Here is a 20,980-nt window from a genome sequence, read left to right on the forward strand (position 1 = left end):
CCCGTTATTTTACACCTGTATCTCATATAATATATATTATATTCCCTCGTTAGCTACACGAAAATCGTTTGATGAGAACAGACCCCGGTGTGTAAGTCCAGTCGATTGTAGTATGTCAACATATATCTACCAGGTAGACAGGTGGATATTTATACACCCTGTTTAAACCGTTAGAAGTGTTTTACTGAGAGCAGTTGAAGGTAGGAGTGGGGGATAATAACTAACAATCTCAACATTTTAAGCAAAACACTTGAAATATTTCTCTAAAAAACGTTTCAAGATATAATCAAGCTGGCAAGGAGAAGTGGCTCATCGAGCACAGTAAAAGGGGGATAATAACTAACAATCTCAACATTTTAAGCAAACCACTTGACAAAGTCTCTAAAAACGTTTTAAGATAAAATCAAGTTGGCAAAAGCCAGAAGGCAATGATATGTATTCACGATAACGGGCTCTGGTCACTCGGTGCACACTGCTCTCCACAGTTCTCTCCCCTACCCACCCCTTGTCTCACCTGTCATCAGACTCAATTTTACAGGTAACTTCATCCAGGTGCACAACGGTTTTGCAACGACAGCTCCCCAGTGTTGTTGGTAACACGATGCTAAGTGTAATGAAGTCAAGTCAGGGTGTGGGGTGGGTTGGAATGCACGACAACGAAATGCACGACAACTCGACCAACACAACTTTTTGCGGAGGATGTCTCGCATTACCTGCTGCATGGGTGTCGAGGAATCTTCGTTTTGTCCAGCGAGTACATCCGATACAAACAGGACTTCGCATGTTTTTATCGTGTGTGGGATGTGCAAGATAAAGTGGAGGTTGTTAAATCCTCGGAATAAATTATCTGTCACGTAGTTATAGCGCGAGCATGCTGGGACTGACAAAGACTTCTTTGTTCACCTTTGTCTGCCGGGCGATTACTCATCTTCTCGACCCTTCGCTATTTCACACAGGTAATTATATATGTAATGATATATATTCATAAGAAATAAAAATCTTTTTTTATCTTAAAGGAGAAGGAAGGCTTCTGTTTGCATCCACAATGGGAGGTGGGATCAGACTGTTCTCGGTCAATTAAATATTTTATTCAGAACCGTTATTATATATATATTCTTAAAAATCGGGTATTTTCATACATAAAAGTCAAAAATAGTATTCATAGTTTAATAACTATTTGTGACAAGGTTTATTTCTAGGACAATCTTGTGCTAAATAATATGTCCCTGAACCTGATGCCAGGTTGTTATGATCAGCTTCATGAGAAGTCAGCGGGGCGGCTCCGGGTAGGTGGAGTGTGAGGTTGACATGAACCATCTACATATTTAAACGGTCATTTAATAGTGGGGAGCCTTCTTTGGTCGTATTAATGAGCATTAGACGAGTATGTGGACAAACATTTGACTAAGCTAGGCGACATGATGGTTATATAGCAGATACTACACCTTTCTCATCATCGGAAAAGATTTTATACTTCCTTTTAAAAGATTAAGCATGGGTTAGTCGACTTCTGCAGTTGGTTGACTGGTGGACATCTTGGTGCTACAAACAGCAAAACCCACATTTGGTGACCATTTTCTCGCTGTGTGGCGACAGGTCTCGCCAAACTAAAACTCACAAAGCCTGGAATTGATTGGGTGAGCAGGTGAGAGGCTAATCAGACACGAGGCTTGGCGAGGTTGTCGAGACCGCCCTCTGGCGGCAGTCACGATCTGGGGTCTGTCACCCAGGTGCCAGAGTTATTTTTCCTCATGTTGATCGTCTTTAAACAGGAAGCCGGGACTTAAGTGTTTGGAGAAGATTGAGTCGTCGCTGGCTGTCCAATCAAGATGGAGGCTGACTACATTTTTACGCAATAACCAGAGGCGGAGATCAATGGCCACTAGACGACGTGACATTTCGTACCCCGGGTGCAGCTTACCTGTGCAAAGACAGCTTTGTCTTTCGGAGTTCACAGGTGTACTATAGATTAAAGAAGCGTCAGATAATCGGAGATGGGATTATTTTTGGGGTGTGTTTAAAGAACGGGTGGGGATGTCGCTGGGTGTAGGCCGCGCTGTTTTTAGCCGGTGGGGTCGGTGATGTAGTCACGTGCGATGATAATGGCGTGAACAGGATCGCGCGTGCCTCGGCGTTTTCACGAATTTGTGAGAAAATAGTCGTTAGAAGAACAGGAACATTTTTTTTTTAACAGTCGTTCAAATACCATGACATGGCCGACCTATAATCTACGTTTTAATTATATATCGGGTAGTTTTAGTTTGACCTGTGGTCTATTGGGATTGTTAATTTTCTATTTTTCATTAGTCAGTGCGTGGGAAGTGCTAAAGCAGTGACTACCATAAAGTTTGGAAGAGACTGGTGCTGTGGAAGACGTAGTCTTGGTAACGGGAGGGCAATGGACTGAAGGGTCAAGTCGCACGATGAGAACCTACAAGTAAGAGGTCATTGTCCATGGTTTGATGAATGATGAACGAAAGCGGTCAACGCTGGTTGATGCAGGTTCTTGTCTTTGTTATAAATCGTGGAATATTCTAGAAAACGTCTGGAATGAGATTTACTGCAACAGCTTTTACAGTTTTCTCAGCGAAAATCAGATTGTTTTAAAAACAGTTGGTTTGATTTGTTACTGGCTGTGTGAAGATAACCGCTCAGTGCGGAAGAATATTGACAGAATGTTTATTGCCTCCCTCATCCCACTTCTCTCCCCTCATCTCCTCCTCTTCCCCCAAACCCTCGTCTTAAAAAAAAGTTGCTGGGCTGGAATGTTGTGACTGCAAGCAGACGACAAGAGAAATGCCATCATCTGCGGGCGTCTCGCTCTTTATGGCCGCTTCATATGTATGAGTCTGTCAGTTGCTCAAGAAATTATTGCACTCAACATAAACCCGAGGTCGTTTATAGCGAGGTGCGGGGTGCGGGGTGGGCACTTGACAAGATGAAGAAGGGAAAATGTTTTATTTTCGGGTAACACGACGTAACGATCTCGAGCCCGATCCCCCTTCCATGTTGTGAATAGAAATGTCGAGGCTCAGTCAAACCGCTTTCATCGCCGATGATGGGCGCGAGGTTTACAAATATAGAAAGTCTTGTAAACACAGCTTCCTTTTTTTTTTTCAACGCCTCAGGTTAGGGACCGCATTCACCCGAGTGGAGATTGAAGGAAAACACGACTCACACAGCAATACGGGTGGATGGTGGTATGTGGTGGGGAGGGGGAGTGAGGGACTGTCGAGCAGGAAGGAAGAGTGTTATGAGGGGATGAGGGGAGGTGATGGTGGGGTAGGGAGGGGCCGGTTATTGCCTCGCTGTGTTACGTGCCACCGAGTCATTCAGAAGAATTCAAAAGGAGGTGGATGGGTGGATGGTGGGGAGAGGAGAGTTTGAATAGGGTAAAGACATCCGGTAAGAACGGGGCTGATGACAGACGATGGTATTCTGAGAGGCGGGGGGAGAGGCTTTCCGGCAGGGTGGAGGGAGCAGAATGAATGCACGCATGCGCAGTGCAAACTGCGTTGTAGAAATTGTGATAATGAAGATGATGGCGGCCTCCTGTCAACGTTTTCCTTCTGCGACAACTGTTTGTTCGTCGGTCGATGGAGAAGCGTGGGCTGAAGGCATTTGCTGAGAAAGTTCAGCTTAATTTAGTTCTCCTAATAGAAGCTCTTTCTTTTCTTTTTTATGTGTTTTCCTCAGTCGTCTGTTGACACAAGACTCGGTACTTCAGCAACAAGCGCTTTGGAATCGCAGACACGCGCAGCCGCCATGATGCTGACAGGTGTGGATAGAGAGAGAGGTCAGCAGACGAGAGACTTACCAGCTGATGCTTTATATGCTTAGTATGTTTTATGACAGGTGTGCATATACTTTCGGATCTGGTTTGAATAACAGTATGAACAATACTTAGATCCTTGTTCGTTTATTGCTTTATTCCATCATTCACCTGACGCGGTTTAAAACATTAAGTTCCCAAGGTTCTTGGAAAAAGTTGACTCACTGTAGATACAAGATGTCAAGGGTTCCAGTCTAAGAGTTTCGTACAAACTATCACTTCCTACGGATTGAGCACTGCGGTCTGGGTATCCAGGTTAGGGTTGGGCATCACGGTGATACTAACTTTCCGTCATCCCTTGGTATTCGCCTATTAGGAAGAACAACTCCCTACCCCTTTTCCCCAGCAGGAATGTTGGTTGACAGGCCAGGTAGGGTAGAAAGTAAGAGTTGCTCGGATTATTCGAAATCTGTCAGCCACTAGAAAGCTGGGCTTTCATGACCAGCCACGCAACTCTGATGTTAAGCCACCCAACCAAAGACTTGAAGTTTGACAGATTCTTCTTATGTCGGTCAAGGAATGCGACCTCCATCGTACATTTTAATAGGCTTTACACTTTAAGTCTGCTAAGTCCCCAAAGCTCGATTACAATAGAAATCTACTTTTGTGTGAACGAGCCTTAAGCCTGCTTGTGTCTCGAAACGAAAACTCCATCCGACCCACGGCAAAAGCTCGTCACAGTCCGTCCTGTCGCCACGTCCACCTCTTCAAGGCAATTGTTCTCTCAATAGGTCACGTGATGACCCCAGGCTGAATAAGAGGGATCGATACACTTAACTCTGACCCCCTGATTTAACGACCTGCGTAGGTGAGGCACAATATAGGGGGAGGGAAGCTTTTAAAGAAACTGTTAGTCACTGACAGACAGGAAACCTGTCATCTTCTCGTCCAACCGGTTTCGTGAACCGAGCGGTGTAATAAGTGTGACGCAATGTCACAACTGTCGATTGCCATGTCTTCAGCCATCATGTCCTGTGGCCACTGTTCCCGTGTTCTCGCACATCGAAGGTGTGTAGTAGTAGGTAGACTAAAGGATCCCTCGTGTCTTGACATTTGAATCGCGGACACTCGTCAGGTAACATCGCCAGGTAAGCTGCCATCTTGGGGGCTTAGAGGTGGCGTGTTCAAGTTGATCCTAAGAGAGAGAGGAAAAAGGTGTTTTCTTTTATTCTGTTATTTGTGTCCACATGGTCGTGCTGTAGGGCCTCTGAGTGATGTTAGAAACAATGATTACTCAACAAGACAGCAGGTGTAGTCAGGAAACACAAGAACTCGTACGTGGACGGACGACACTCCCGGCTGACAACCGAAATTGCAAAATTTATTCAGGACGAAGCAGATATTACAGGGGCTGGGGATCAGCTGGAGGACGATGTCAAAGAAGTCAAAGGACCTGCAACAAAGGAGAGAAAATATTAAGTGGATGGTTCACTGAGAAGACGAAGGGCACGGCCTCGTAGTGGAAACAGCTTTCGTATTTTAACAGTTTGTAATTTAATTAAGCACTTTTATGGCGCTGCTGGTCGCCCTCTGCGCTGATTAACAATAATAAAAATATTAATAACACTAGCTAACAATAACATGCTTGTGATACACAAAACATACTCAGCCACAGGTGAAAGATAAAAGAATGCACTGGACCATGGACTACGATGAAAAAAATGAATTGCATTGATTGCAGTGCTTGCAAATGATTACACACATTTCAATTATTTTAAACAAGTTTTCATCGAGCGTTTAATTCAAACCAACGACTGTGTTTACATTACACGATTAGGCAACAAGGTATGTGTCACAACGACAGACAGGTGAGCGGTTTTTAAACCCTGTAGAGGATCTGAGGATCCTGCTTATGTTTAAATGTTTTCTAAAGAGCAACACCGGCTGCCTGTTGGAAACTGTATGCCGTGTCAGCAACAAAGACTTGACTGCGGGATAAGTTTGCGAAGAGCAGCCACAGAGCCGTTAGTGGAGGGAAGCCCGCTACCCCGGGCGCCTCTCTCCTCCTGTAGTGAGAGCACAGGCAACATGGTGAGCTGAGCTCAGCCTCGCAAAGCTTCACCGCACACCACACACACACCCTTCCTTCTCTCTCTCACTCTTTTGATGGAGTATTTCTATCACGAGGCGCGACGAGGGAGGGCGGGGAAAAGCGTTGAATTCTTCAATAGGGTAATGACACGTCAGTGTAAATCCCACTCTACCTAGTCTCCACAACAGGAAGACCCCAATTTTTTTTTTTTATACAGTAAGGTGGTGGTTGTGGTGGTGGTGGTGGTGGTGGTACTAACTCGGACACTGCGTGATCGTGGAAGTGAGCCCTGTGTAATTACGTGCTTTCAAGGTGATCTCCCCCTGGCTACAGGAAATAAAGAACTGTGTAGCTGGAGGTATCAGTTGAGCCTGGTTTCCATAGCTGGGGCCTAGGGACCTCTCATATACGGCAAATGACTGCTAGGATGCAACCATACACGGCCACCCCTAATCAAGACTGAATTATCTTCCATCCCCACCATTCCGAGACCCATCCCCCGCTCTATCTCTTCTCATCCCCAGTGACTTGAAAAAAAAGCACGCGCCGCAGTCACTTCGGGGGAGAGCTCCGAGATCATGAGTCCCCAGTGACCCAACCTTAACACTCTTTCTCGCGGGGCAGGGGGTTGGGGTCTTCCACTTGATAGGCCTCAACTGAAGCGAGAAATTCGTTTCCAAGGAAACTGGACACAGACGTCAGTTGTAATAGCCATGCTGTAAATCTCGACAGTCCGAGTGCCCGGATGAAGGCGCCAGGAGTGGTGCGCTCCCCTTAATAAGGGAGGGAAATGTGCACGAACCTTGTAAACCTGTGGATCAGCTGTCAAATATGTGAGGACCTTGGTGTAGGTCCTGACACGCACTCACCTCACAGGGGCACCGACTGACTTGTCATAATTGTCGGGGAAAGATCAGACTATTGCCATCCATCTTTAGCAACTGTTTATGCGAACCGTTTCTTGATGGCAATGGGAGGCACTGACGAGGTCTTAGGAGAGAGTGGAACAACGATCGTGGAGTAAAAATACTGATTGCTCATGAGATGTCCAGAACCCTTTGCTCCCATCAGCCCCGTGAAAACGATTTGATTAGTTTATGGGGAACATCACTTGGTGTTACAAACATAACTTGTAGAAACGAGGCTGCAGTCACCACTTATTTTTAGCATGATCACATCCTGCGACGAGAGTTATCCAACCTTATTTTAAAAAGTGCCTAGAATTTAAAAAAAAAAGGTTCATCGATAAAATTTCAATAACAAAATAAAAGTATTTTAATATTTTCGCTCAACCGTGGTGTTGATAAAATATCAACTCCTGTTTCAATCATTCGACACAATGTATCCTTCAAGAACACAGTTACTTGCTTTGTTTGGTTTTGTTTTCACCAGCAATGTCCATCATATCTTTCAACCGAATGCGACCTACGGCCTCCATTGAAAGTGGACAAGGTGAGTATTGTTTATTGAACTCCCGGGTATTGCATATCGACCGTTGCACAGCACGACAATCTGCCATCGACACACCTATCCGGCGAGAGATTTATTGCCCTTGTCCGGCCTCGAGTGGCGCTAGTAAAAGCCCTACCCGTCCAGTGCTCCACTGAGCGATAAGGGTGGACAAAGTGTACGCAGGTGATACCAGTCTCCACAAAGGTCAACGACCTGAAAAAGCCTGCGGATCAAGGCCAGCGGGAGGAGGTTGTGATCAGACCGTTGGCTTCAGACCTGCCACCAGGCGACAGGGTATCGTGGACGGCCCAAACCTGTTTAATAAATCGATTCTCTTCAGGGCACCAGCGGGACCGAGCCTTGAGGACGGCGGCCATACAACTCGTAACAAACAATAGTGAATTACAGCGAGGGACAAACACGCACTAAGACCCTCCAAGCCGGCTGCGTCCTCTCCCCAGCAGGTCGTCTCACCACGATTTGAATGGCTAATTTGTCAACGGTGTCAAAGCCTAGTCCCCTCCCCTCCCTCCTCCTTCCTCCTCCACAGTCACGACACAGGAAGCATGGTGAGTTGTGATCAACATCTTTCGGTCGAAGTCGCTGGCCAGCAAAGTGTTTGCTGGGATTAACAAAATGTCTCGTTGCCCGCAAGTCCAACAACCTGTGGCCCGAGGTGTTTGCATAGTCAATCACTTTCCAATATTGATTGCAGCTGAAATAAAGTATAAACCTGTTGCTAGGAGACGGATGTAGAGACTGGCGTTGCCAGGAAATCCCAGTACACCACTGACCATAGTTGTGACATTCCTGGTCTGAGGATCATCCACCGGCATCATTAACTCTGACCTTCTCGTATCACCACCATCACTGCCTCTAACCGCAGAGCCTTGTCGAGGGTGAAAAATACGCCCACACCTTGAGTCTTAATTCGACCCTGACCTTTACCTCCTGCCGCGACACGCGATCTTTCCACCCGGCTGTTAATGACAAGGTCCCTGGTCTTAAAAAATGTCACACGATTGTCAACGGGTGGCAAGTCTTTCAATCGACATTCCTGGCTGCAAACCGCTGTACATCAAAGCTGACGACCACGAGTGTGGAGAAAGCAGGTTGCACGATGACCTGCCACGACAGCCGCCGTTATCCTCCTTGATGCCAATGTCCTGCCTCTGATTACCCCCGGGGTTGAGAAGGATTACGTGGCATCTGCACTTTGGCTTTGCACCAGCGAGAAAAGTCGCGCATGCGCCTTAAACTATTTGTCCTGTCGTGGGATGACAGTTTGTCCGAGGATTTGGTAAAAATCGTGTAAAAACAAAACGAGGAGGGTGGTAGGGGATGTGGGGGTGGTGGAACTAAACAGATAACTGGAAGAGCGAGAGACGGGCGCAGCTCGTCGTTGACAGACGATGAAAGAGAGAAGACTGGAGATGCAAAGAAAGTTGCCGCATCAGCTAGTGGCGACCTCAGACGTTGATCAACAGCTCCTAGACCGACTGTCCCCAGTCGCCAGGCGGCGCTGCATCTCATTGTGACACTAACAGCCGGGGGACGAGTTTCCAGGTCGGTCGCTCATTGGACAAGACGCCTGTCGACGTTTATTGGCGATGACAGCCATCGTCGTTCACTGGCGAGGACAGCTGTCGTCCTTCAATGGAGATGACAGCTCCCCTGGTTCACAAACGACGACGACATCGGTATAAAGGGAGGCTGGGATCGAATCCTTGTGACGTCAGAGACAAACTGTCAGATGCCGGTGACGTTTGCATCGACATCGCTGCAACAAGATGTCTGTCGATCGTTGAAAAACAAACAGGGATTCGGTTTGCGATCTTTCTTCTACCTTCACCCCCTCGCGGTGACATGACCTTTGTTACAGACAATCAGCCTTCACCCCATCTTTTATTCTATTTTTTCTTTCATAGGAGTGTGTTATCCGTGTGATAAACCGAGAAATAAAACGTTGATGGATGCTTGTGTTGTTGAGAAGATAATAATACGACGAGACTTCACAGTTTCTTTTTTTTACCCTCGATTATCTCTAGCCTTATCGTCTCCGTGGGACGTTCACCCTTTGCCTTGTGACACATGCTCCTGACAACAGGCTGTCGCTAGGTCGCGCCGAGAGCAGAATTGTCGAAAAAGTTTTTGTAGAAGAACTGTAATACTGGAGGTTAAGGGCTTGGACCGTTGGATGAGAGAAGGTAAGACATCCGTCTGTCCTCAATCTTATCTACGGAGACAGACGACAAAGCTGAATCAGGGGTACGGAAATATCAGGCTGCGATGTCTGGACACGCTTCTATCACAATTATTCCGAATGATGAAAAGGAAGAAATGCTATTTTTAGTTTGAGGTCATCTCTGTTAAAAGAAAAAAAAAAAAACCCTCACTAACCTACCAATGAGGGCAGCAAGCCGTGAAGGTCGCAACCTTAGTGTCTGATTGCTGCATATCCAGTCACGTGACCACACGGCCGCTCTACTTGGGGGGTTGAGGTGACTTCTTACTGGTACCCGAGCCTTTGAAGTACCTGTCGATCTTGGTCAGAGCAAACTACACACCTTACTGACTTCCAGCACCGCGAGACTTTCACTCATTAGGTTTTCTTCTTAATGATTTCCTCATTGTGTCCTTACTAGCGACATCACACACATTCTCTCTCTCCCTCTATGTGTGTATATAGATAAATGATTATTTATAAATAGGGTTGGGGAAGGGTTACAGAGGGTATTTCACGACTTAAAAAAGACTTTGATATAATTATCTCACGCTCTATATATATATAACCGAGCCATCTAGCGGGATTCAGTTTACACAAAATTTTATTTTAATCGACACGAAATGCTCGGTATCATCAATTTTTTTGCGGGGGAAGAGAATTTTATATTGCAGCACACGGTTTCGTGTGACCTGTGTGACTCAGACCCTCTCATTAAAAACATTCCACATGCGCAGTTACAGCCGGCGATAAAGAGTAATCTTGAGTGACATAAAAACTCTTTTGACAGCATACTCTCCGCTTCTCGTTCGTGACAACCCCGCTGGCAAATAGGCTGTAAAAGCCCTGAAGAGACCTTACAGTACCCGTCACCTTTTCACCCTGACCCACATGACAGTGGGCAAACAGCTGGGCCCCTGGGCAAACGTGCCGTGCTAACCCCGATCTGTGATAGGGCTACGGCCCTCCCCGCCTGCCACCCACCCGCGATGATGGATTGCGATTGCGAAACAGCCAGTGTTTAGCTGGATATTTTTATAAAAACAATAATAAACAGAAAGGTTGTGTACACATCTGGGTGCAACTGATGTTCTAAAAACAATGACGAGAGCGCCGCCGCAACCAGGTGAGTCAAGGCCGCCACAGCCAGTCAACCGAAAAAAAAAAAACTACAGGTACCCGACTACAGGTACCCGACAGGAAGGCCATGAGACAGCGAACACAGGTGGATGTAGTTGCAGCAGCAGCATCTTCCAAGTACCGACATCAGGGATGCAGGTACCAGCATCCTTGCAGTCTGTTCAACACCGGACCAAGGTGAAAGGTTATGGCGGAAGACATCAAAGACTAGTCACCTAGGTTCTGTGTGCAGGTGTATCATTCTACAATCATTACAGCTTCTCAATCAATATTTAAACATTTTTTCATCTCAAATCCTTTCATCCAACTCATTCGTCGTCCTTGTCCACCAAGTTACCCTGTTCTTGTCACTTTCGGTAAAAATCCACCCGACTTCTCAGTGCGTAAAGGTCATTTCTCTGTCGCTAGCAGTACACGTGTGTGTGTACGTGTGTACCTGTACAAAAAGCACCGAAGTCACCGATGAACGGATACAAATGTCAAGCAAAGAAATAAACTGAAATCAAAATATTCATTTCTTGTCCCTACCCACACCCTTAATTCACCTACCCTTAGTGATTTTATCGTTTCCCTTCAGTTGCCGTGTCAGGGAGGAGATAAGGTCAGTCAGCAGGCGGGGTGGACCCACCACATGACACCCACCCGGTCTCTGTGAGTCAGTGGTCGGCTGTGCACCCGCACGCACGCACAAGTCGCAAACACACTCGTACGAGCACTCTTTGTGTGTCTGTGTTGTGTGTGTGTGTGTGTGTGTGTGTGTGTGTTTGTGTGTGTGTGTGTGTGTGTGTGTGTGTATGTGATTGTATGTTTGTTCGTTTGCCATACCTTTTCCACTTGATTACACACAGGAGGGCAATAAAACAGCGACTACCTTTAATCTAGTGACAACACCTTCAGTTTTATGATCGAAATCTTGTTTTCTTGGCTCGGTAAGCCGCACCCATGAAACATTACTCACACTTTAAATCTTTATTTGTTCCTTTCTCCTTTCACATTTTTTTCCTTGACAAATCACACTGCGTGCGTGTGTCGGTCTGTCCGTGGATGTGTGTCCGCATGTTTGCATAGGTACTGATGCACGCTTGTGTACTGTACCCGTCTGTGAGCGAGTGCAAACGTTGGGTAGTGTGATCACGACACCCTCCCCACACCCGTACACCCAGGCGGCGATTTGTAAGAATCTTTCAGTCTTGCAGCTCCTTGAGGTCGGTTGGGGCTCACCCGCGGGCTTTTGTGTGTAAAGGCCACGTACACCCCTTTCAGGCCACCTGAATGAAAGAACCACATGCAAACAGCGCATTGAACACCATTCACGCTGCACGACAGTCAACAATACACTTCCGGCGCCGACTTGGGGACAACAGGTGCACCGCCACCTCGCCAAAGCTCGACACCACTCACCTGAGTGAGGCACCCAGCGCTCGACTGAAGGTTCCCTTTTCTTGCCTTCCATTACAAGGCGATCTATTCAGCCGCAGTTTTACATCTGACATGCTCTCAAGTCAAATTCCTACCGGTTTCGATTGAGTACATGCACGCGAGAGGAGTTTAGCGACCCGAGCGAGAAACCGGGGGAAGGGTGGAGTGGAGGGAATAAAAGGTGAACACGAAGGAAGTTGGGGTACAGGTGTGGAGGGGGAGCATCCGGGATCGTCTTTAATGTACACTGTTCACGTGCAGTGGAAACGAAGACTGCAAGTAATGCTCAGGCCAGGGGGGGACTAGGATGGGAGGGGAACGGAAGTCGCTGGGGTGGGTGGACCGGCGGCGGGGGAAAGGGAGTTGAACAACAGAGATATATAATTCACCAGGATGCAGTTTCTTATAAACAATGATACTCGATACGATAGACAAGGACACGAGAGAGAGAGAGAATAGGTGTTAAAGAAAACAACTAAGGATAACAATAACCTTTAACCCTCCCTTGATAAAATCCTCCATCCCCAGTCAGGGCTTCCTCTATTGTTGTTGATGATTCAGTCTGTATATTTCTGTAAATATTTCTAGGTAAATAATTTGTCAAACCACTATAGAAATCATTATTATTATTCGAACGTTTTAAGTCCAGCACCTCACAACAGAAAATATGAAAGACGAGATGGATGGAGGAACAAACTAAACACATTCCTGAGCTGCGAGTGAAGCGCTGCTCACCCTTTGATTGTCTGCCCTTAGAATGCAGGCGGCGACACCGTCACTTCATTAGCGAGAAGCTGCTGTTGCTGCAGCGGCTAACTACAGCTAATACCGGAGGAAAAAAAAATGTCCCCTCCATCCCTGGTCCCTCCCCTATTCGCCAGCGTCTCCTTCCTTCCAATCCCGCATTCCCCTTCCCCAATTCCCCAGTCAAGCGGCCATGTTGATCTATCGATTCCCTTTCTGTGTCAAGGGCTGTCACTGATGTCTCAGTGTTCTATATTCTTTGCTTTGAACACTTTTAGTTGACATCCATTGATTCTTCCTCGCAGCGTAAACTACTCTTTTTTTGTTCATCCTCTCTTCCTTTATTTTCCCTTTTAATTTCTTCTTGTTTTTCTTCTCTTTCCTCTTTTCTCCCTTCTCTCCATGCTAGCACCACTCGTTCACATCGAACTGCTCTCATTAAAATTCAGAACATGCGAATGTGTGCAAAGTACCTGCTGTCTGCAGAAGGTCAGAGGTCACAAGGAGAGTGGCACGCAGTAGCCAGCAGTTGTCACGCGGGCGGAATGAAGTCTGGCGCCACGCCCTATTAATTAAGGACTCCATGGTGATATATTCGCCTAACCTACGCCCACAATCTCTATAAATAAGCCTGAACTTTCCACGGGAAACCCTTTTGAGTAACAGGTCTGTAATGAAGGCGCTGACAAGGGCTCTCTGCAACTGAAAAGATGCGAGAGAAATAAATGCACGTGTTACACAATTGACCCCTCGCCGCTCTCGGATGACAAACGCTGCTGCGCATGTGTGAAGGAATGAATCTTTCTGTCCAAACCGTCGAGTCTTCTTCATCCACCTTCTGCCAGACCCCAACCCTGTAATTTGCACTGTGAGGGGCTCGGGGCGAGTTCAAGGCGACACCTGAAAGGTGAGAGCGGTGGCTGCAGCAAGTGGATGATTACCGCTGCGCCATGCTGCGTGCAGCATTCACGTCGTCGTCAGGTCTGCAGCAGACGACAGTTCTACCTCATTACAACCACCACCGCCACCGTGCCCGGCTATTCACGAGCACCAGCCAGACTTTCTCCCTCAGGGACGGTCGTGGAAGTGGGGACTGGGCGTGGGACCCGAAGGTCAAATCCCAATTTAACAAGCTGTGCAAGTCCGTCTACGTGGGTACGTCTCACCACGTAGTTTGTTCCTTTTTAAAGAGGCCCTATCAACATGTCCATCAAGGCGTGCTGGGTTTTAAAACTCAGAGACGATTTCTGTCAGACGCGCTCTGTTGCGAACGGCGCGAAACAGACCAGAATGACCTTTGACCTGTTGAAGTCGTAGTTGTCTCGGTGTTATTAACCAAAAAAAAAATGCAAGAAATCCACCGTTCGCTCTAGATTATCAATGGTTTCCCAGAGCTCAGTGCTCTGCTTTCCGTTACACAAACATTCAGGCGCACCTCTCTGACTGCGCATGCGTTGTGGGGTCGGTCTGTCCCACAGAGCTACATCACAATACTAAACACGTGATTCATAAAACACAGACTCAACGCTCATGAAAAGGATATTCTTGGCGCTCGAGACAAGGACGAGCCGTGGACTACATTAGAATCTGCACAGGAAGACGAGTAGAGAACGAGCCAAGAGATGAAAAAAAGGTGGAGAGGAGAGGGAGGTATAAAAGTAGGTAGTGTTCATGGCCATCGCTGTTTTTGTTTCGTCGCACACGCAGTTTGAAAGTCCTGCGGCCATGCAAAACATGTTTAAAGAAAACAGCATACCAGTGCTGAACGAGTTGGCGCAAACCCAGCTCCTACATGCTCACAGTCAGTTCCAACCACCACCCTGAAGTAAATCCTCAATTCCTAGCTCAGAGAGGAGGCAATGTTTGACCCCGAGTCTAGCTTACAAAGGAAGCATAAACATAAACATAAACACTCGGCATTGTTTTGGGATTTCACGTTTTTAATAAAAAGTTTCCATCCGTGAATAAAATTCTAAGTCTGTGCACTTCTTGTTTCCAGAAATTCTGTCACGGCAGTGTTTCCGTACTGTCTCCCTGCAGCATCCTCCACCCCAGTGACGTCACATCATTACGCCTACAGGTGTCGGCGGCGGTTTCGCCACTGATGGTGCAGCAGTGACAAAACAAGGTTACAGCCAGTAATACAGTCGCGGAGGAGATTAAAACGATTGTGCAACCGTCAACCTGTCTCACGTGACCTCATTTCACAAAATGCGGCCACCCCGGGTAGCCAGGTGGCAGGCCGCCAAATATAGCCTGTCATGGTGGCTTTTGTATGAATCACAGTTGCTCGAACGATGGAACATGATGTTCTGCTGAAATAAATACAGCAATACACGTATTTTTCAAAGCCATCGTTTACCTGGAAAATTCGCTTTTCCTCCCGCCACCCCTCCCGCTGTCTTTCTGTTCTCGCTGCCAAGTCCGAGGCCAGTTGATCGTTTGTTCTCTCTTTCTCCATTTTATTGAAACGACCTCTATGTTTATGGCTGCCAATTATAGTTTATGGCGATGTATCAGCTTATTCTTAGACCCTAATGGCGAAGTTTAAAGTAAGTATGAAAGCTGCTGTTACTTAAAAGATCGTTAAAGGGAACTTTATACTTCCTTTTGAATATTTGTACTTTATACATAACATGCTTTCTATCATTTCCTGCATTACCTCGTAAAGAAGACTGTCCATTGCTATATCAGACCTGCTATTAAAATATTTTATTGAATCAGATAAATATCCTGTGAAAATGGATTTATCGGACATTCATAACAATCTCTCTCTCTGTGCAGTGTGTGAGAGACAGAAGGAGAGAAAGAGGCATTCAATATTTTATCTACCTGATCTCAGAACTAAAGCCATTAAAGACAATGTTAGCTTTTGTACTCCCTCCACAACCCACCCCATCCTCAAAAACAATAAAAACAACAAAGTCACGTGCTTGTCCACGGGTGACATGCAAACGAGGCCCAGTGCACGTGATCTTCCTTAAAAACAATCAAGATGACACTTGACTTTCTTTCACTCCTCCTGTCCAGGAAATAGTCTCTGTCCTTGAGAGCTGAAGGGAGCAGATGATCTGAATTCAGGAAAATTGAAACTCGGGACCTTGATGTAAGTCACCTTAACATTGGTAGAACGGAAGTGACGTAAGCCTCGAGCTTGTTGAAACTGCGACTGGACCTTTCAGCAGTGTTTTCATTATGGTCGTGACTGGGTGACTGGTCATGCAACTCTTTTTGTGGGGAAATAAGTTTGTGTGGGGAGGGGAGGGTATTTTACATCGACTAGCCCCATCACCACACAGGATCGACACATGTTTACAAACAAGACAGGTGTGGATGGGCCCTGATGTGAAGAACAACGTGGTGCAAATGAGAACTGAACTCGATAGTCTCGGCAGAGCTTCATCAGTCTAGTACCAAAGGTCATGGTATAGGTGACAACTTCATAACCACTGAACACATGTATATCTCACAGGTAGGACTTGACAACTTGCTTTACCGTCTCGCCACGGTCTGCACGCTGCACAGAGAGAAGTGCACGTAGACTGCTTGTGTGTGAGAGAGAGAAAGAGAAAAAGGCATAAATGAACGAATAAGCAATCGTTAATATGACCACCACTTCCTTCCTCCAGATTCGCATCCGACCGCATGTACAATAATTATGCATGGAACTGAATGTCTACACACGCACACAAAGTACACGTGACAGCAGGGTCAATCCCTGCCCCTCAAGGGCTTCTGCAGGTGTTAAGAGCGACATCCCACCAAACCTGTTGCCATGGACGCCAGGGACGAGGCTGTGGAGCACGCCTGGCATGGGTGCTTAGAAAGCAGTAAGCCTGACGCCAGGGGGCGCTGTTACTGGCTTTACTGCACCTCCCTCTCCCTCCTCTCCCCCTTCGGTTCGAATTCCAGTGACCGACATCCACCACAAGCCGACAAACACGAGAGGAGACCACTGTAACCTCTACACACTGACCGCTGCACCTTTCCTCCCAGGGTGCACCCTCGTCACCTGCCGCTTGTGCATGACAAAAATAATGTCTATCAACTTTTTTTTTCAACTTTTGATTGTTCTTCCTTCCATCTTGCGCTTCGGAGCACTTGTCAGCCTCATTCAAAGTAAAAAAAAAAATTCTTTACTACAGGCCATCTCCCTCACGCTAACCCTTGCCTCATTATCATAAAACCTATCTCCAAGCAAAAAATAAAACAAAATAGAATTAATAACCTCAGTGGGATGCACCTGCGCTGAAGAGTCAACTAAGCCCTCACTTCTGCACGAGGTAGGCATTGCATTTTGTTTTCTGTATACGTAGTTAACCCAAACAAACAACCTGTTGTTTTCAGTCACATGTAAATTAGAAATAATTTACATCTAAATTAGGTATTTTTACATTTAAATAAAATAGTAAACAATGGTCGGTGGCAGGCAAGTTCTCCTCGTCGTAAGCCCCATGACCTGTAAGGGGTTCATCGTGTCTACAATAGAACACGTCAACAGGTACCCACCTGCTATTAGACATGGAGACATCAGACATCAGACCTACCCATTTGCTATTAGACATGGGGACCCAGGCATCATCAGACAACGCCTGAGCTACTCGTCTTCGCTCAGTACAAGGTACTTGGTTCCATGAATTCCCAACCTGGTAACCAATACGATGACTTCGAAGATATGCAAATGAGTGGTTGTCATGACAGCAAGACTGACGTCCGAGTAATGAAATCTGAACCAAAGAAACGCGGGTGAAAATAGCGAGGTTGAAAGGCTTATATCTCACACCTAGGTAAGTAATATTCCCCCACCAATCCCCAGTTCGTTATCTCCATCACAAATGTTGGGCGAGAGATGAGGGTGGCGACATAAAGAGGGAATATAGCTGGAGAGGGAGGATGGAAATCTACTTTCCCACAAACTCGTGAGACAAACTTGGAAGGAAGATAACGAATGGACTATTTTTAACATATTTAATAAAGTCACGTGACAATAATTTAGCTCTCGGGTTGGCTTTAACCTGACAAAGGTCTTCGCGACGAACACCAGCGACGCAGGGAGGCAGGCGCGCGCGTGCGTGTGTATTAACCGTTCAACCATTAGCCGAATTTCCAAACGAATTTAGTTCGAATACAAAACTATTTCTTCCTGCCGGTAACTAGGTCAGCGGCGTGGGGAACCGGAGAAGGGTTGTTGTCATCGATTACCTGTCGACGTGAAATATTGACGATCTACTTCCCAGTGGAGTTCATCGCCTTGGTGTCCTCAGCAGCTCGCACGTGCGCCTGCCACTCGCTGACGATTAGAGGAAAGGCGAGAGAGATCAAAGACTAAGTGAATAGCAATACAAAAACAAACAAACAAACAAACCCCACTGTGATTCCTATTACCTCGCTCTCTTTCAAACGCGTGCGTGCACACACATGACCGTACACACGCACACACAAACACACAGTGTTTATACAATGTATCAGAACTGTATTTTGAACATGTAATGGAAAATGTTTTAGGGATGCTTGGTTCGTTTCCGATTAGGAGCCAGCGACATCAATATCCACAAAACCGCTTTATTTATAAACAGAACACTCATACTATCAATGACTGTTTATTTTGTGCAGGATCCACTGGGGATAGACCCACCTTTTGTTTCACGAAAACAAACTGCTTATTGAAATTTGAATGTAAAAATGTAAACAATACATTAGCCTGGTTTCTATTCAAAGTGTTTCAGTTTGAAGAAGGGATCAAACAACTAATGAGATGTGAAACATGTCACTATGTAACAAATGTCTTACATACAGATATATAATAGATGTACATGTATAGATGTAAATGAATGAGAGCACGTGAATGTGCGAATGTATGGAAACGAGGCTCACCGTGTGATATTGGCAGCAATGGTCAGATGTCAATAAAGAGTTCGAGTTCTTTTTTGGTATCTTAAAGTTATTCGCTATTACTTACATTGGTTTATTTTCCCCCTGTACAGGGTGAAGGTTAGATATGTGTAAAAAAAATCATGCTTTGCGTATTCTACCACCCTCGCAAATCCAGTCTTTCTTTCTTTCTCACACAAATCATACGAACACCACTAAAGACCTCGATATGCATCTCAGTTGCACCCGCACCAGACGTCGCCATCAACGACAGAAGCACTCGGCCAGCACCCGCTGATAAAAGTTGATGACGAGCCTCGCTGCACCCGACCCTACAGTCGTGAAAACTGAGTCAGACCACAACATTCACAGATAATAGCTAAGTGGTAGACAGTAGTAGACAGATAACCACCAAGGTCTAGACTACTTCCATTGCTTCTCTTGTCATTAGTTTCTTTTCACATTCACTTCCGGTGTATGTCATACAATCCGTGTAACAACCTCTGTCATTACATCCCAAAGCAAATTTCTTCCTTTTTAAAGAAACATCTCCGCTCACGGTGTTTATTGAAAATAGTCGATGTTTACTAAATCCTCAACTCATGAATATCAATACTTCAATCCACTTTGTTCTGGCAGGTGAATTGTTTATTGCAAAAGCTCAAAAGCTTGTACTGTGTGACCACTCTGGGAACGGAAGTGTAATTCTGAGAGGAATGGTTTCCCCTTAAAGCATAATGTGCCAATAAAGTCTTCCGTAATAAAATCAACCGACATTCCTCTTCCTCAACAAAGAAATGTGTGCTACTCACCATTTTGTATGTTCCTCAATGTCTACACTATTTCCTATTGAAAGTATCGTCCACTGCGCCACCTGACGGCTTCCAGCGCTCGTCTTCGCCGTGTTTATCACCGGAGTCGTTGTTTCATCACACAAGGCAGGAAGACCTCGATGTGGAACGCACTTCTTGCCCTCGTTATTCAAACACATTTTCACATGTTACCTGCAAAAGACTTCCAAAAGACTCAGGTGTTACACTTGTTACAGGGTGAGAGCGACCAATAAATGTTGGCTGTGCGGACTCTTCAGTCCTCACACCATAGGACAGTTCACTTAGCAATAACCTCCTCTCTTCGTCAGTCCAGTTCTCCAAAATGGCCGCCCTGACAGTAATGGTGCGGGAGCAAGACGCACGGGCAACACGAGCTAGCTCTCTATTTTTTTTTTCATTTTTAAAAAAAGAGACGCTGGCAAGGTTTGCTCGCTGTAACAGCTGGATAGTCGGAAACTTGAACTAAGTTGACAAATAGAAAAAAAACCCAGTATTTTAAAGATCAACCCGAATACTAATGAAATTGCACTTAAAACAACAACAACAACAACAAACACCCGCAATTACTAATACTAATTAACGCCTCGCTTAAAACGGAGAGGTCTCCGAACAGGTGAGCCGCAACACGATTTCACTATCCGTGATTTTCAATAAAAATCAACATCTAAGAAATTGTTGCGAATATTTCAACATCGCTACTGGACATCGAGGTCGTTCTTCCGAATTCCTGACATCGACGTGATTTTGGAGCCTCCTGTAGGAGAGTTTGTATGGAGGGCACCTCTAGCTAGGAGAGAGAGGGTGGTTTGGCGGGCACCTTTAGGAAAAAGAGAGTGTTGTTTGTAGGGTACCTCTAAGAGAGACGAATTAATTAGAAAGAGAGAGGGTTGTTAGCAGGGTACCCTTAAGAGAGATGAATTAATTAGAGCGAGGGTTGTTTGGCGGTACAGGAAGGAACACCCGAAGCACAGACACTTTGAATCTCTAATGAAATTGTCGACGGAATGTTACCGTGCGCCTAACGAACACAGCGGACGCCATGACACCAGAGTGACGTCACATCGCTTTCTCACGCTGGAGCGGGATTTCGCTCCTCCCGCTATTACAGTTACAAAACGCGTCTTTGCGCCGATTAGGATGCATTGCCAATAACCGATATAAGTTTTTTAAAAGTGCAAACCAGTCAGGAAGGTCTTTAAGTTTTAACACACTTGTGTAACGAGGCTTTGCCAGGTCCACATAACGTCTTTACAGCATGACGTCATTGCCGCCAACCCTTTCCAAACTCGTTCCGCGTTCCGCATTGATCGTAACCTTGTTGTCTCCGGCGTACGTATGTGTCGTCTTGGCAACGCTTCACTACTGCTACTGTTACACAGATGTTCCACTCAAGGTGGCGCTCACGTGGAGATGAAGATGATGTAAAAGTACTG

The 20,980-nt window shown here is 46.0% G+C and overlaps 1 long non-coding RNA gene across 1 annotated transcript in view; it reads right to left on the bottom strand.

Moving 5' to 3' along the window:
* Window positions 1-2,760: 2,760 nt before the first annotated feature.
* LOC112570644 overlaps window positions 2,761-20,980 on the bottom strand; it is a 33,983-nt gene continuing 15,763 nt past the window's right edge. The window contains exons 2-3 of the long non-coding RNA XR_003100671.1: window positions 19,527-19,728; window positions 2,761-5,225 (exon numbers count right to left, since the gene is read on the bottom strand). This is a non-coding gene — a long non-coding RNA (uncharacterized LOC112570644). The remainder of the gene's footprint in view (window positions 5,226-19,526; window positions 19,729-20,980) is intronic.

The sequence above is a fragment of the Pomacea canaliculata genome, linkage group LG8, assembly GCF_003073045.1.
Source record: "Pomacea canaliculata isolate SZHN2017 linkage group LG8, ASM307304v1, whole genome shotgun sequence".
Classification (NCBI taxonomy): domain Eukaryota; kingdom Metazoa; phylum Mollusca; class Gastropoda; order Architaenioglossa; family Ampullariidae; genus Pomacea; species Pomacea canaliculata.